This window comes from Micromys minutus (genome assembly GCF_963924665.1).
Source record: "Micromys minutus genome assembly, chromosome: 9".
In the NCBI taxonomy this organism is placed as follows: Eukaryota; Metazoa; Chordata; class Mammalia; order Rodentia; family Muridae; genus Micromys; species Micromys minutus.
In genome coordinates, this window is record NC_137978.1 from 23,200,246 (window position 1) to 23,215,884 (window position 15,639).

Consider the following 15,639-nt stretch of genomic DNA (forward strand, 5'->3'; position numbering starts at 1 on the left):
CTCAAGCAGTAGTCTCCAAGGGTTTTAATGCGTGTCTATGTTGGCAAGTGCTTAAAGAAAGCTTCTATGCATGTATACCTATTTATTCATGATGTATATAGAAGTTTTCTTACAACAGTTCAGCAAATGTGTCATTTTGTCAACTTGACACAACTTAGAGTTGTTTGGAAAGAGAAACCTCACTAGAGAAAATATCTCCATCAAATTGCTTGAAAGCAAGTCTGTAGAGAATTTTCTTGATTAATGACTGGTGTGGGATGGAGCTACCCCTTGGCAGATGGCTCTGGGTTGTATGATAAAGCAGACTATATAAGAGCTTGGAAGCAACCCAGTAAGCAGCCCTCCTCTATAGTCTCTAGACAGCAGCTCCTGATCCCAGGTTAAAGCATAGCATTCCTACTCAGACTTCTCTTGGTGACGGAGTACAAGCCCTCTCCCTCTCCCACTCCTTTCCTTTCCCCTCCCCTCCCCCTCCTCTCCCCCTCACCTCCCCCTCCCTCTCCCCCCTTTTTTTTGAGACAGGGTTTTTTGTGTAGCCCTGGATGCCCTGAAGTTTGCTCTGTAGACAGGGCTGGACTTGAACTCAGAGATCCACCTGCCTTTGTCCCCCACTGTCAGGCTACTTTATGCATTTTCAACATGAGATGTTTACAACGTAAGTTGGGGAGCAACTGCTTTTATCTCTTCATTGCATAGGTGCCTCTCTATGCTTATACTTGCATGATGAAAAAAATTAGAAACTATGTATTAGGACAGATGTACAGAACTGGAGAGATGACCCAAGGGATAAAAATCTCTTGCTGGCAAGCCAGGAAATCTTACTTTGGTCTCCAGAGCCCACAGAAAGGTAGAAAAAAACAATGGGCTCTACAATGTTGTTCTCTGATCTCCAAGTTAAAAACACATTATGCATACCCATATACACATACATATACACATCATACACAGACATAGGATAATAAATAAAATAATTAAAAAGTCAGTTATGAACAGGACCATTAATACATCCTCACACTGTAGCTGTTCACTGACCACTTCCCTGAAGTCTCAGAAGCACACAGGCTCATCACTGAAGGGGACCTTATCATCTCCTTCTCACGACTGTGGTAAGAACCTGCCCTTGGCAATTAGCTAGACCCGAGTTTTAACCTTGTCTTCCTACGTCACTAAGTGACTTAGGGTAAATAATCTCATCTTTAGCATCTTCATTTGTTTATTTGCAAAATCCATCTGTGAGCCATCAGGTAGCCCCATGCTGGGAGCTAGACTTATGTGGCTACAAGTAATTTTGGTGAATTTCAAAGAGAATCTGCTCAAATTTCTCACTGTTATCTGATGACTTGCGCCACAGCTGAACATGCTGAGTCCTGAGCCTTCCCCTATGTATGAAGTCTTCAAGTGAAAGGAGATGCCTTTTAGGTGTTTCCTAGGGATTCCTACCTACGAAGAGAGGAAGGTAGTCAGATGGGTACATAGATATAGGAATGTGTCATGCCTACTAATAAGAGCAATGACAGAGCCCCAAGGAAGAGCATCTGGTCCAGCCTGGTCAGTTCCTGGAGGCTGCTATGTGAACCATTGCTTTACTGCTTCTGGCCGCCTCACAGTCAGGGGAGGTCTTGATTCTGATTCCATCAGAACATTTATTGGCCTCTTGCCTGGTCCTTTAATTCTTTCTGCTCTCTTCCTTTTCTTTTACTATTTCCAGCACTTTCTCAATGCGGGCTGCATGTGGATCTGGAGAGGTCCCACCCATAAGCTACAGCAGACAGGACAGGTGACCGAGCTGTGCAAGGGCACGTGCTTTTCTGTGGGCCAGGCACACTGTTGCTGTGTGGGAAGCCTCAGGACACAATGAAGAATTTAGTGGGTTGTTTATATATACCCTACCTCATTTCAAAGTATCATTTGAAATGTCTTCAAGAGATATGAATAATGCAAGTCAAACGATAAGAGCAAAGAACAACAGAAACCAAAAAAAATCAGTATTTATTTATTTATTGCATGCATGTATTATGAAGACCAGGTCAGAATCAGTAAGTAAGCTCTTCCCTTCTCTTCCATTCCCTTCCACTCCCCTCCTCTCTGCTCTCCTCCCCTCCCCTTCCCTCCCTTCCCTTTCCCTCCCTTCCCCTTCTCCTCCCTTCTTCTTCCCTCTGCTCTCCTCCCCTCCCTTCCTCTTCCCTCTGCTCTCCTCCTCTGCTCTCCTCCCCTCACCTCCCTTTCACCACCCTCCCCTCTCTTCTCCTCTCCTCCCTTCTCTCTCCTCTTCTTTACTTTTCACTTTAAGTGGTTGCCAGAGATCAAACCCAGGGCCTCGAACATCCTAGGTAAGCACTCTGACACTTAGTTATGTCCCTAACCCCAGGAAACAAGCTGCTTAGCATGTAGTCCTACATAGCTGTAACAAGATGCTATGACTTTAACCATGATGTCTTTATTTTTGGAACGGGTAATGTGTGGTCCATGTCTAATTATGATGGAGCACATGACAGCTTCAAAACCCTAGGCTCACTGGATTCATGATAGCCCACCAGAGGAACAAGCAAATACTTCTCTGTCTGGAAGGGTTTGGTACCACCATGCTGACACTGTGACTTAGTGCAAGTCTTGTTTTTCATGTGCATGTTCCTGTCTGCAGCTCCTCTGCCCCTCACGGTCCACAGTGTTTATTCGCTTAGTCATTCAACATGCATCCAGGGGGTCTCTGAATGTGGAAGTTATAAATTTTAGCAAGATTTCTTGCTCAGAGGTCCCATAGCTCTGCCTCACAGGTGCTGGAGTCACAGGAAGCTGCCACACTTGCCCAGTTTTATATGGGTTCCAGGGATTCAAACTCTGGTCTGTTCACTTGCATAGCGCGGGCATTATCCACTGAGCCAACCACTTCCAGTCCCTCATTTAGTTTATTACTTATTGATTTTGGATATTTCACAACTCAGACTGAAATAAGCTGAGTGTATCAGAAGCATGGAGTAATTAAAAAAAAATCTTCCTTCAGCCATTTGCCACTTAAAAAGCTCTGCATAGCAATTTTAAGAACCACTTTGCATAGTTTCATGTATCACTATTTCTCCCAGAGATTTAGATTCATCAGTTGGCTGGGAAACTTTCCAGTCATCAAAGGTGGTCAAGTCCTGTGTGATCAGCCTCTGTCTCTTTTGTGATGTAGTTTGTCTACAGGTGGAACTTACATACATCAGCAGGCTGCCAGCTATAGAATCTGCTGCCCAGTGTCTGGCAAGACTTAAAGCATTTGCTGACTCTATCATGAGTGAGAAAGGAGAACAGCTGAAGACAAAGGCTTCATGTCCCACTATCAACACAGACAGACAGACAGACAGACACACACACACACACACACACACACACACACACACACACACACACTTACTCACACACCATGCATCACCATTTATGGTCCACTTGCTTATTTTCTCTTTTTATGATGCTGCGGTGTCTCCTGGGAACTCCCAGGGCTGCTTCAGTAAGTAATATTTCTGATTTTAATTTTCCTTGGCTCTGCAATGGAAACTAGAAATAAGCTTACTAACTCATTAGATTAGAGACAGTGGGGAGAGCCGGAGAGCCTGGGTGAAAAAGGAGAGCAGCTGCTCTATTTGAAGGCTTTAGACAGAGGTAGTCCCTGATTTTTGGTCACCAGCTGATGCCTAGTATCTATGTATTTAGCTAGACCCAGCCAGCAATTCTACCTATCTATTTAGCTAAGGGGACCTTTCTTTCCACCAAATAGGGGATTTCACAATATAAACTTGCTTAAGACTCATTGATTTCAATACACATTTCCAGAAATCCTCGATGAACAAGAGCTTGGCATTCGCTGTACTTGGTCGTCTCTCACTACCCAAGTCCAAGAAGGACAGAACTGCAGATTTACCTCAGCTTGTTTATAAGGGCCCTCAATCTTATCGTTCTTGGTGGATGGTTGTAGAATAGAACTTAAGGGAAATCAAGAAAAAAATTTCTTATTCAACTTCACATCCATAGAGACAGGCACAAAGTATAACACCTGTTCGGTTTCTGAATACTTCCTGAATCAACACACTGAGGAACATATTAGGATATACTATTAGATCTCTAAAATGTTAACATACCTCCCAACCTTTTCACAGACACCTGATCATATTCTTCACCTTTTCAGCTGTTGGATACCAGATGTGGGGGTCACTGAATCCAGCAAGACAGCACATGTCACCAGTAGCATTCCCATTCCTAACACAAGGACAAGTCTTTTATGAATGCCCATGACACCTGCCCTGAGGTACTGCCACTACCTGGTCACTCATGAGACCATCTGGTCAGCTTGTCTTCTTATTTGCCCTTGCTCCTTGCTGGGATGGGCACAGGGACATCAGCTCCTGCCTTGCCTGCATCCCCAAGGCTCATGGCACAGTCACTGAACTGGGTAGAATGACATTAGCTTCTTCAGTCCTTAATCTTCATTTTCCAATCAACATTTTAATGATCTGGCAAGCTTTCTTGCTTCTATGTGGGTATCACTCTTTCCTTCTGGCTTTTTCTGTGCATTTCTCCATCCTTCTCTCTTAGCAATGTAGTTTGATGGTTAGCCAATTAGATGGTTCAGTGGTGAGTTAGGGCTTTTCATTGTTTGAGAGAATTTGATGTATAAGTATAATGTGTTTTGATCAAATCCATTCCCATTCTTTTCCCTATGACTCCTCCTGTTTCTTCTTCCCCCACATTTCCCTTCTAACTTCATATGATCCTTTTGTTTAACCCACTGAGTCCACTGAGTTCTGCCTGTATGTGTTTGGGTGTAGGGCCCTCTTCTGGTGTGAGGGTAGTTGCATAGAAAACGTATTCTTGAAGAAAACTGACTCTGCCTCCCCCCTACCCCCAGCAGCCATAAATTGCCAAAGAGCCCCCTCCATCTCCATGTGTAGAATTTGGCTGGCTCCATCTTCTGCAAGCAGGTCTCTTCCGAGGACATGGTTTAGGAAGATGAAAGTTTCAGGCTCTAACAGCATCAGAGTCGGGAAAGCCAGTGTTGCCATTTTGCCTGTGCCTGAGTAATGAGTCTAAGGAAGTTTAAGGGCAGGAATAGAGGAGATACACTGTTCCTATCCAAGCCATGAGTCAGAAAATAAGATGCCAACTCCCTCCTTTTCTTGCCGTGTATTTAACCCAAATCCTCAGTAGATTGGTTCTCACTCATTGGGCTGGAGTCTACTTTAGTGTATCTTCAGCTCAGGTGCTAATCTGGTTTGAAAGCATCCCCACAGCCCAGCCAAGCTGACATATAAACAACCATCACAGTTAAGAACATGAGTTTTCTTTCAAATTTCCTATGATTTTGAGTTTTATTCTTCATAGCAACATAGGCCAACCTATATCCCAGGTTTGCATGTAAGCCCTAGAATAATAATACTACATATTTCATTGTGCTATTATGAAGGCTGAAAGAATACACCCTGAGGAAACTTATTACATGATGAGGTCATTTAATATCAGTTCATTGTTGTCATTGTTATTGGTTATGGTGGAGGTTAACTTTAATTGTCAACTTGATACAACCTAGAATAATCTGAAATGAGTCTCAAGGAGGGCTTATCTATATTAGTTTGGCCTGTACACATGACTGTAGGATATTTTCTTAATTAATTCATGTATGAAGATTGAGACCACTAGGGGAGGCTCCATTCCCTATTCACGAGGTCCTGATTTGTGTAAGAATGGAGAAATTGAGCTGAATGCAAGTAAGCAAGTAGCATATATACATCCATTTGTCTTTGCTCCTGACTATTGGTTTGATGTGACTGCTTTTTGAAGCTCCTGTCTCGACTTCCTATAATGATTGATTTTTATCTGGAATTGAAAGCTAAAATAAACCAGTTTCTCTCCTAAGATTTCTTTTTGGGAGGAAGATTAGGGGAGGCCAAGGGTGTATTATCACAGCCACAACAGTGAAACGAGCATAGTGGTATATTTCATATTAGATGCTACTATATGTGCTTTGAAAAACAAACTCCTTTGTTTCACAGAGCTTAGCTTGGTGATGTAATCCTTTGGTTGCTTATTCTCCTATAAGTCTTGAGTTTTAGCAGCTACTTACAATGTAGTATAAATCAGGCCGTTGCTCCTCTCAATGTGATAAGAAGAAATACAAGGTCATAGAGCAACTCTTCTGAAGGAGAAAAAGAGAACTCTATATGATTCAGGAAATAAACCAGCAGTTACATAATTCCACCGTCGTCCAGTCTCTAGGCAAGTTTAATTTATTGTTTTTTTTTTTTTTTTTTTTTTTTTTTTTGTGTGTGTGTGAGCAGCCACAAGGCTTGCGCCATCATTTTTTTTTTCTCTCAATGTCTATGAAATGACTAAGACTATTAGCCTTGTATGATTACAGCATCTGTATTATGATGTCGGGGACACATTGCTGCAGCAATTTATTCCCTTTATTTAGTTCACTTTATCTCACTCAGCATATCACTGAACTGCAGTTCAAGAAAACCCTGGTGATGGACAATTTCTCTCTCTCCTCCTAGTATCCCCTCTCCCTGCCCTGCTGTCTTGGTTGATATCTTATTTAAAGGAAGATTTACACATGTATCCTGGTTTCCTCCACAGTGGCTGACCTAGGGGCAGAAGCTCCTGAAAGCTGCTCTCCATGGTTCTGAAAAAAGCTCGCACTTTGGGTTTAGCTGCTACTGCCTGGGAGGAAGGAGCCAGAGGGCCACAGATGGATCTTAAAAAGCACTCCCTTCTGGCCTAAGAAGACACAGAGTCTCACAGTGAGCAGCCTTTTCCTGAAGGGTGCTGTGTATCTTTGTAAGCAAAGAATATAAATTTTCTTTGGATATTTTTGCAGCTTCTGAGATGGGAACATTATTTCTATGTCTATCATTTTCTCATATGTTAAATAGAGACTGACTATTTTTTCTTATGACCATGGCTTTGTGTAGAAGAGTGCATTGTGAGAATCCTAGTAGAGTACCAGTCTCAAAACTGTGACTATCCCCACTGCCTGTGCCTCTATCCCAACAGGTTTCTACAGTTCTCCTTAGACATGTGATTGGCAACTAACTAGAATTATGTGGGTAATTAGAAATGGTCTTTCTCCATGACACTATTTCAAGCTTTTGCATTTCCCTCATTGCATGTATTGTTTTTTAAGCCATGTGTGGCTGTTTAAAAAGTACCAATGCTCCTGGTTCAATTTTTCATGGTCTTTAAACACCACCACCCAACCCTGCACCCCGGCCTGACTGCCTCAGTGCTGTCTGGGTGAACGTTCTCATGCTCTGATGTTACCTTAGACATGTGGCTTCACTGATATCTCTATCAGGACAGATGCCAAAAGAATGCGTACTGCAGTTTCTGACTCACTAGTCAAAAGCTCTAGGAAAGATGGAACCCAGCCCCCAGCAGGTTCTCACTGTTGTTTGTTTTTAACTGAGCAATACAGAGACTTAAACAGTGCTTTCTTTTTCCAAGGCTTGGCTCTCTTGATCTTATGCTGCTTCTAGCTCAGCAGGAGGCTCTCGTTCTGACAACTGCCACTTGTTCTGACTTTGGATGGTGAGGGTCACTCCACTGCTTTATGAGTTGGCTTTGGAGTGGGATGGCCTTCTGTGGAAGACAGTTTGTCACTGCCTTAGGCATAGATGCTTTTCAAATCAGACGATCTGGAGGTGAGAAGACATCTGCCTCCATGAATTAGTTGCGAGGTTAATTCAGATTTGATGTACAGGAATCTTTAGCAAATTCTGATCCATCACAAGACTCTTGTTTAATATTCACTGGCAAGAACAGCTGTTCTTGGTTTAGGAAGACTAATTGCCCTTCAAATTGTTCTAGAAGCTTCCATCCATTTTGATCACTTGGTGGGGTAAAATATTCACTTTTCTAATCACAGCCAAGAAATCCAAATCACACTGACTTCTTTCAGGATTTAAATATATTATTTATTTACTTATTTAAAAAATTAAGTGTGCGCATGTGTATGTTCAAGTGAGTGCAGGTAGAGGGAACAAAATGGGGGTCCTTTGCAAGAGCAGTATATGCTCTTAAGTACCTAGCCACCTTTTATGTTCTTTCCATCAGACTTTAAAGTCTCATGTCATCTGGCCCCTATTGACCATATGAATGGTTGGCAGGAGTATTATTAGGATGCTTAAATCTTCTGTGTTTAGTTTATTATAGAACAACCATTAGGAACACACCATGAATTCTTGCCTTTGCTCATCACCTCTTTTATGAGTATGGTTGCAACCATCCTATGGTCTTTGTTAAAGAAACACAATAATTTGATTTAAATGAACTTTGAAGAGTATAAAACTATACAGAATGAGACATAGTAACAAGAGATGCCTTGAAAAGGTAAGAACTAACCTGGCCTTACAGCACATGCTACTAGAGAGGTAGGAGTTGGGAAGATTTCGACTTCAATGCTTCTGGGATACAGAGTGTGTTCAAAATCAGCCTGGGCAGTGACTAGTGACACACTGTCTCAAAGCACACAGTAGAAAGAGGGCTGAGAATACACCTGAGTGACAGCATGGCATACGCATGGTCCTAGGATCAACTATCAGTAGTATAATACCCCCCAAACATAAGAAAGGTAGATATTGCTAGTTGGAAGAAAATAAGAGAAATTGGATGTTAGATGCTACAGTATTGTTGAATAGAGACCTGGGGAAGAAGAGCAAAGGCTTGGGGCTGCTGGGAAAGCAAGCACCAAAGAGCTAGCGAGAGGTGTATGGTTAAGGGAGAAAGGTATAGAGAAACTAAAATAAGATGGACAAGGATAGGACTAACAGACAGTCCAGCATGTTCCTGCTTGAATTTATTTATGTCTTAGCTAAGGCTATCCAATCCCATATGTTATTGAAGAAACGGAGAGATGCATCCAACACACGTAGATTTCCCTTTACTCTTTGTAAAGCTAAGGGAACCAGGTGAAGAACTCTTAGATTACTTTGCTTAAGTTTCTAAGTTAATTGCTTCACCAAAATAAAATTACAGTGGGGTTTGGAGACAGTAGGCAAATGTATTTATGGAAAAAGGGAGTAGAGGAGGGACTTAGTAACTAATCATATTTATTGGTCATTTATGTGCCATGTGACCAACTTCTCATAAATTTTCCAGCACTGGGTATATTTACTGTTCCTGCTCATGCAGATGGGGAAATGGAAACATCAGAAGTCTAGTCTCAAATGTGTGCTTTAAGAGGGTTATGTTAGGGATAGAATTTGTGCCACCTGTCTCTAGAGCTCTTATATGTGCCCAGTGTTTGCCTGGCTTTTCCATGCAGATTTTATATGGCTCTGTATGGATGGCTCTAAAAATGGCTGCAAAGCTCATCTTTATGAGCACATAAATAACTTAAGAGCCCATTCTTCTTGCTTCAGAGAGGCCATTGTTATTAAATTGTAGCTTTTTGTTGAGACCTGGGGACAGCAGGGACCAGAGGCAGGATCAGGACTCCTTCCCAGACCTCTGTCTGAACAGGCTGGAAACCTTTCTCTTTCACTTAGCATTGTGCTAAGGATTACAGACAGAAACTTTGGAGAAACAGGAAGAAAAAAATAATGCATTTATGTCATCTGGAGTAAAAGGCTTCAATAATTCCCAAGGGAGTAAGTGGAAACCATTAGAGCAATTCCAGACACAATCTTTCCCATGCACACACTTTTTCAGTTGGGGTCTGGTCAACAATATTTATTCTGTAGTATGCCAGATGCTACTGGAAGTCTTGAGACCCTAGAGAGGGTTTGAAGTCCTCTGTTTAACTGTGGATTAAAAATGGCAACCATAAGTTTGCTTTTTCTTTGTGTCTTGATTGCTCTTAGGCCCCAGACCAATAGCATGTGGAAAGAGATATAGTGTGACTTTGAGTCTAAGCCCTAAGAGGCTTTACAACTACTGACTATAGTGCAGGAAACTCTTGCTGAGAAAACCTAAGGCCCATAAACAGACCTCTGAGCTGTAGCCAGCATCAACTTGAACCACATGCAAGTGTCATCCTGTACAGCTACCCAAGGGTGTCTTGTCTTCAGTTGACTCCAACTCCAGTTGCTAACCATAATGATACAAGCAGCTCCAAGGAAGAACTGCTCAGCTGAGCTCAGTCAAGGGATGATGGAAAAGTTATGTTAACCAGTGAGTTTAAGGCAGTTTTCGAAGGGGGTGATCAGAATCCAGAGCATTGTCATGAAGAGATTCTGTCAGAGAGTTAGTGGCAGATGTAAGAACAGGTGCTTTTAGCATATGGAGTCTGGACCACTGTAGCATAAGTAGATGATGCTGTGGACTTAGGCTTGAAGGATTAGGAAGACATCCTCTCCAGGGCTGGTTCTGATCATTCTTATTATATGAACTTGGCCAGGAACCCACCATCTTGTGGGCTCTCTGCTACCTCTCCAAGAGGGAGACCCAAATGTTGCATGGATGTTTTGTTATGAACCTCATCTTACTATTTTATAAGGTTAAGAGGCATGGAACCTAGAACAAGCTGTACAGAGAGGACAGAAAGGACAGGCTTATTGCCCTCCATCTCCCTGGAAAGGAAGGAGAAGGAGGCACAGGCTCTGCTCACAGAAGCCTGGCCTGGAGTTCTGGCAGCATATTCTCCCAGCAGTGTCTTCTCTTCTATAGAAAGTCAGAAATGAGACTTGTCTGATCCCTCTGTTATCTATGTATCTTTCTTGACACAAGGATCCATGACACTTGTCTTGAGTGACTAGTCTTTGTGCCTAATATAAAGCACTGGTTTCATCACACTTAAGCTAAGCAGAGCTGGGTCGTAGAAACAAGAGAGATTCCCAACAACTCTGTCACGTTCTCTCCCTGTCTGTGCTTAATCCCAACTCTTCCCATGCGTCTTGATTTGACTGAAGAAACCAGGCTGAGTGAGAGGAGCAGCAATGCCATAAACATCATAAGGCAGGGAGCCATCTGGGTTCATAGCAACTCCAAGCAATATGGAGTACTGGCAGAGCAATCTGGGGGTGGGCTGGAAAGGGTTAACAGGACCAGTGGGCCAGCTGGCATCTGTGCTGGCAATCATAGAGAGAACGAAAAGGAGCCTCGGTGTCAAGACAAGAAAGAGAAACAAAACAAAATACCAGAGCTTTAGCCAAATCCCAACGTTACCAGATGGATGGCAAAGAAAACATCTAGCCAAATCCATGGAGCAGCCTCTGGCCAGAAAAGACCTGAAGCCCAGGGAAGTCTGTGAGCCCACCTGGACGGCTTGTCTCTGTTGGGTAATGTACCAGAGGCCCAGACTGTCACTGATTCTGTGTGTCAAGGAGAAGGGTGAATTTCCCCCTTTATTTACTCTTGCATCCACAGAGCGATCCACCATTCATGCATCCATCTATCAGCGTGTGCACATTTAACACCAAACATTTATTAAGACACCCACATCAAGCCAGACATTACATATTAGGTGACTCTACAGACAGATCGGTGTGACAAAGATGAATAACACAACATAGTCTTTGCCTTGGAGGACAAAGATCTGTCAAGACTAGATATTGTGGGCAGCTCTGAAGTGAGCTGGAAGAAAGTTTGTGGTACAAAAAAGAAAGAAGTAAGAAAGAAAGAAAGAAAGAATAATGAAAAAAGAAAAAAAGCTGACTCTTGTTGATGATTTATTGTAAGCCAGATAGTGTTCAGAGATTTACAGGCATTATCTCATTTAACCCTCACCACTGACATTCAAGCTTGGCAGTGCTATTAGCTCCATTTAGAGATGAGCAACCATCTTCAAGGATGAAGGGACTCTGTCTGGATTCAGGTCTGAGCTCACTCAGTGCTGTGAAGGAGTATCTGGGCAAGAGCATGGTGCAAGACCTGGCACTCAATATGAGTATTCTGCAAGAGTCTTACTACTTGGTAACAGCAGATGGAGTACATAAAGTAGAGTGGTCAGTGATTATGTAAGCTGTGGGGAAGGACACAGACTCTGCCACTGGTACCTAAAAGGCAGAGTAGCAGCTAAGTTCAAGGGGTCATTCCAAACTGAGAAGACACTACCCCAGATGTCCCAACCCTGCCCTCAACTTTGGCAGAATGTGCTTTCTGTTCCATGAGCTGACAACATGCTCATGAAATACAAATTCCTCTTCTTCTTTGCTTCCTGGCTTGCCTCTTGTATGCATATGTGCAATGACAGATGGATGGGCTACCGAGGCAGCTGAGAATCAGAATGAGGGAGGAGGGTGCTGGGACTCGGGGTGCATGTGGAGGAAAGAGTCTAGTGCAATTTTACCAAGCAAGTTGCATGCCTGGGTGTTCAATGAATAAAAATTGAAGTCCCGCATGCCATTATCGACAGGGTGGCTTGAGTGTCAGGGCAGAAGGGTAGGAGGGATGGTTCACCTGCAAAGTACTCCCTGCCAGCTTCCCAGCCAAGTTGGCTTCTTCTCCACAAGCTATTTTCCTTGTCTGGAGTCAGTTCACACCTAATATGGAAGAATGGCTTTTCAGCCTCTACTTGTTGCTATGGTAGCTTGGGAAGAGCTGTGACTGAGCTGTTGCTGCAGCTCCCCCTTCTCCAAACACGTTTGGCACGGGGCTGAACATGCACTGTTTGAAGACGAGTCAAGTGTCAGTGGATGGAGTGTCTTTTATTTGGGGAAGCATCTTTGCAGAGGGCAGAGTGACAGCTTCCAAGGCTCCTTCAGAGCCTCTGCTGTGCTGACTCTAGTCCATCCGTGGTTCCTGCAGCCTTCTCCTACTCTGTCCCTACTTGCTTTTGGAACAAAGGCTAGAAAAAACCCTTGCAAATATTTCTAATGATTTAACTGGTTGAACAAAATGCAAACCACTGTTAAGTTTTTAAAATAATTTCAAATAAATGTGTGCTTCAAATAAAGAAGAGGGACTTTTCCCTCACAGGATGACTGCTTCCATCTCAGAAAGGGCTATGAAACATGGCATGCCTTCAGGTTGGAGTTAGTGAAGGGTAGATGGGTGGTGCTGGTTGTGACATGTATCATTCTTGCCCCTTGGGAAGCTGTAATCAAGCAAGGAGGAGAAAGATGCCATACATGATTGCCATGGAGGGTGTGAGGCACCAGTAGACACCCCTCTGAGGGGTCCAACCAAGAAGGCTCCTCTGAGGGAGGAAACTTAAAAGAATCACAGAGGCACAGTTAGTAGATCTCAGAGTTGGCTCCCAGGAAAGTGGTCATCCTCATCATAGACAATTTTTTAAGGGACCAAGAGAATGCAATAAAAGCCACAGCAGAGAGTTAGAAGGAAAGATGATGTCAGTATCTGTGATGAGGAGCATCTTGAAGGGAGTCATCACAGCTGAGGCACTATAAAGTTCTGGGCATTGTTCTAAATGTTTTTCATGTGTCTTATCATTTAGACCTCACAGCTACCTTATAAAGTGTGTCAACTTAGTATATACATTTTGTAAATGAAAAGACTGAGAAACAGAGATTCAACAACTTCCTAAGCTCTTAATACAAGTGGGTAAATAAGCCTAGTTTATCCTGCAGTAGTGATAGCCTGCCACAGTAAATCACTGGCAGTCTAGCCTTTGGATAACTAGAAGCCGTGGAAAAGGAACCCTGCACTGCAGCCAGGACTGTGGACTAAAGGGGTTTGAGGACAGCAAGGTTTCCAGGTAGGCCTGGGAGTAGAAGTGCGAAGAAGAGAAACAAGTATAATGGAGGAGCTGGAAAGTGGAATCCAAGGGCCATGAGGGCGGTGTGGATGGGAATGGGGCAGGCAGTAAAGGGTGGGTATGTGCTTTATCCTCGGGGTGCCCTGTGGTCTTGTCTTATCTGTCGGGTTGGGTGGGAGGGTAGAAGCCTCACATGACAGGGCTAAATGCATAGTAGATGGGCAAAGAAAACTGTGCCTATGTCAAAAGTCACAAACGAAAGCCTGTCTCATTTGTAGCTCTCTTCTCTGAGCCTGGTAGCAATTTAGTCTGAGAAGAGTCCTCCCTGCTTGGTTGTTTCTGCTATTTTCTTCCCAAACGTGCAAAACATGTCGATCTCACTATGATTGGGATGCTCCTTTTCTGCCTGCCATGCCCTATCTATTGAAAAAGACATGCTCCATCCCAGCATACAGACATCTTTTGTATGAATGGTTCTAGGTCTTACAGTTTCTGTATCTTTCAGGAAGACTACTTTACAGATGGTCAGATCTCTTTTCAAGAATTGCTTCTATACTGAAGAATAAGATCGTTCACAGGTGTCCTAGCTCTCTGCTCCCAAACTTTCATGTATATTACTTCACTTGAAACTATTGTTAATTCTGTATAAGGACAATCAGCACCTTCATTACAATCATTCTAAACATCATAACCACCACCACCATCACTACCACCACCACCACCACCACCATCATTACCACCACCACCACCACCACCATCATCATTACCACCACCACCACCATCACCATCACCACCACCACAATCACCATCACTACTACCACCACCACCATCATCATTATCACCACCACCACCACAATAATTACCACCACCACCATCACTACCACCACCACCACCACCATCACTACCACCAACACCACCATCATTACCACCACCACAACCACCACCATCGCCACCACCACCATCACTACCACCAACACCACCATCATTACCACCACCACAACCACCACCAACGCCACCACCACCACCACCATCATCACCATTACCTTTAATACAAATGAAAAGCTAAGACTAAGAAAGATATAAATCAATCATTCAGCATAACATATCTGGAAAGTGAACAGATGTAGAAATTCCAAATCCCTCATCTTTCAAGTGTAAGCTTTCAAAGCATTTATCAGAAGTCAGGTTTGTACTCCATGGTAGGCATTGAGCTCAGTATTTTACAGTTACTTTTTGACTCCCCTAAGATGGGTGTTGGTATCATCCTCATTAAATGTAGGAAGAAACTCAGAGAAGGGACATATGTGGCTTAAGATCTAGAAGGCTAAGCCATGGCTGCAATGTGGGTTTTTCCAAAGCCATGACCTACCCTGCTAGTCACCAGGATGCACTGTCTCCTTTTTGTTTCCACACTGAGCTGCAATCTTCTCATTAAGTGCCCAGGAAAGACACAAGATCCCCAGCATCCAAGAACAAGATATGGCTAAAAAAAAGCAGACCCAGGAAGGCAAAAGGTGCAGAGGCATGTCCCCTCAAGAGTTGGCAGGCTTCTGCATAAGAGGCTGAATGTCTTCACGCAGACAGGAAACATTTCTGTAACCTTGAGCTTTTACTGCTGGCATTTACCCTTTGCAATGCAGCCTCTGCTTCATGCTGTTGAGCTCAAGGTAATTCTTCCCTCCTTGGAATCCCCCCTTGGGTTGTGCAGATGGTTGGTCCTGATCTCCTGGAGTCATCTCCTTGATGAGGCCAATATAAATGCATGACGGAGTCCAATTCCAAGCACTCATTTCTACAGAGCGCAGTGGAGCCCATCCGCAAAGTCATAGGGAAGGCTCTGAGTGATGGGCTGAGAGAGGCGTTTGAAGGTCAGACTTCCTGCAATCCTCCTTACTGCAGCTGCAGGGCTGCTGTGGTGGTCACATCTCACTTACCTTTGGGCAGCTACCTATAGCCACTGCACATCTGCAGTTATGCCATTTTCTGGTGAGATACTTCCTGTGGAATTTTGA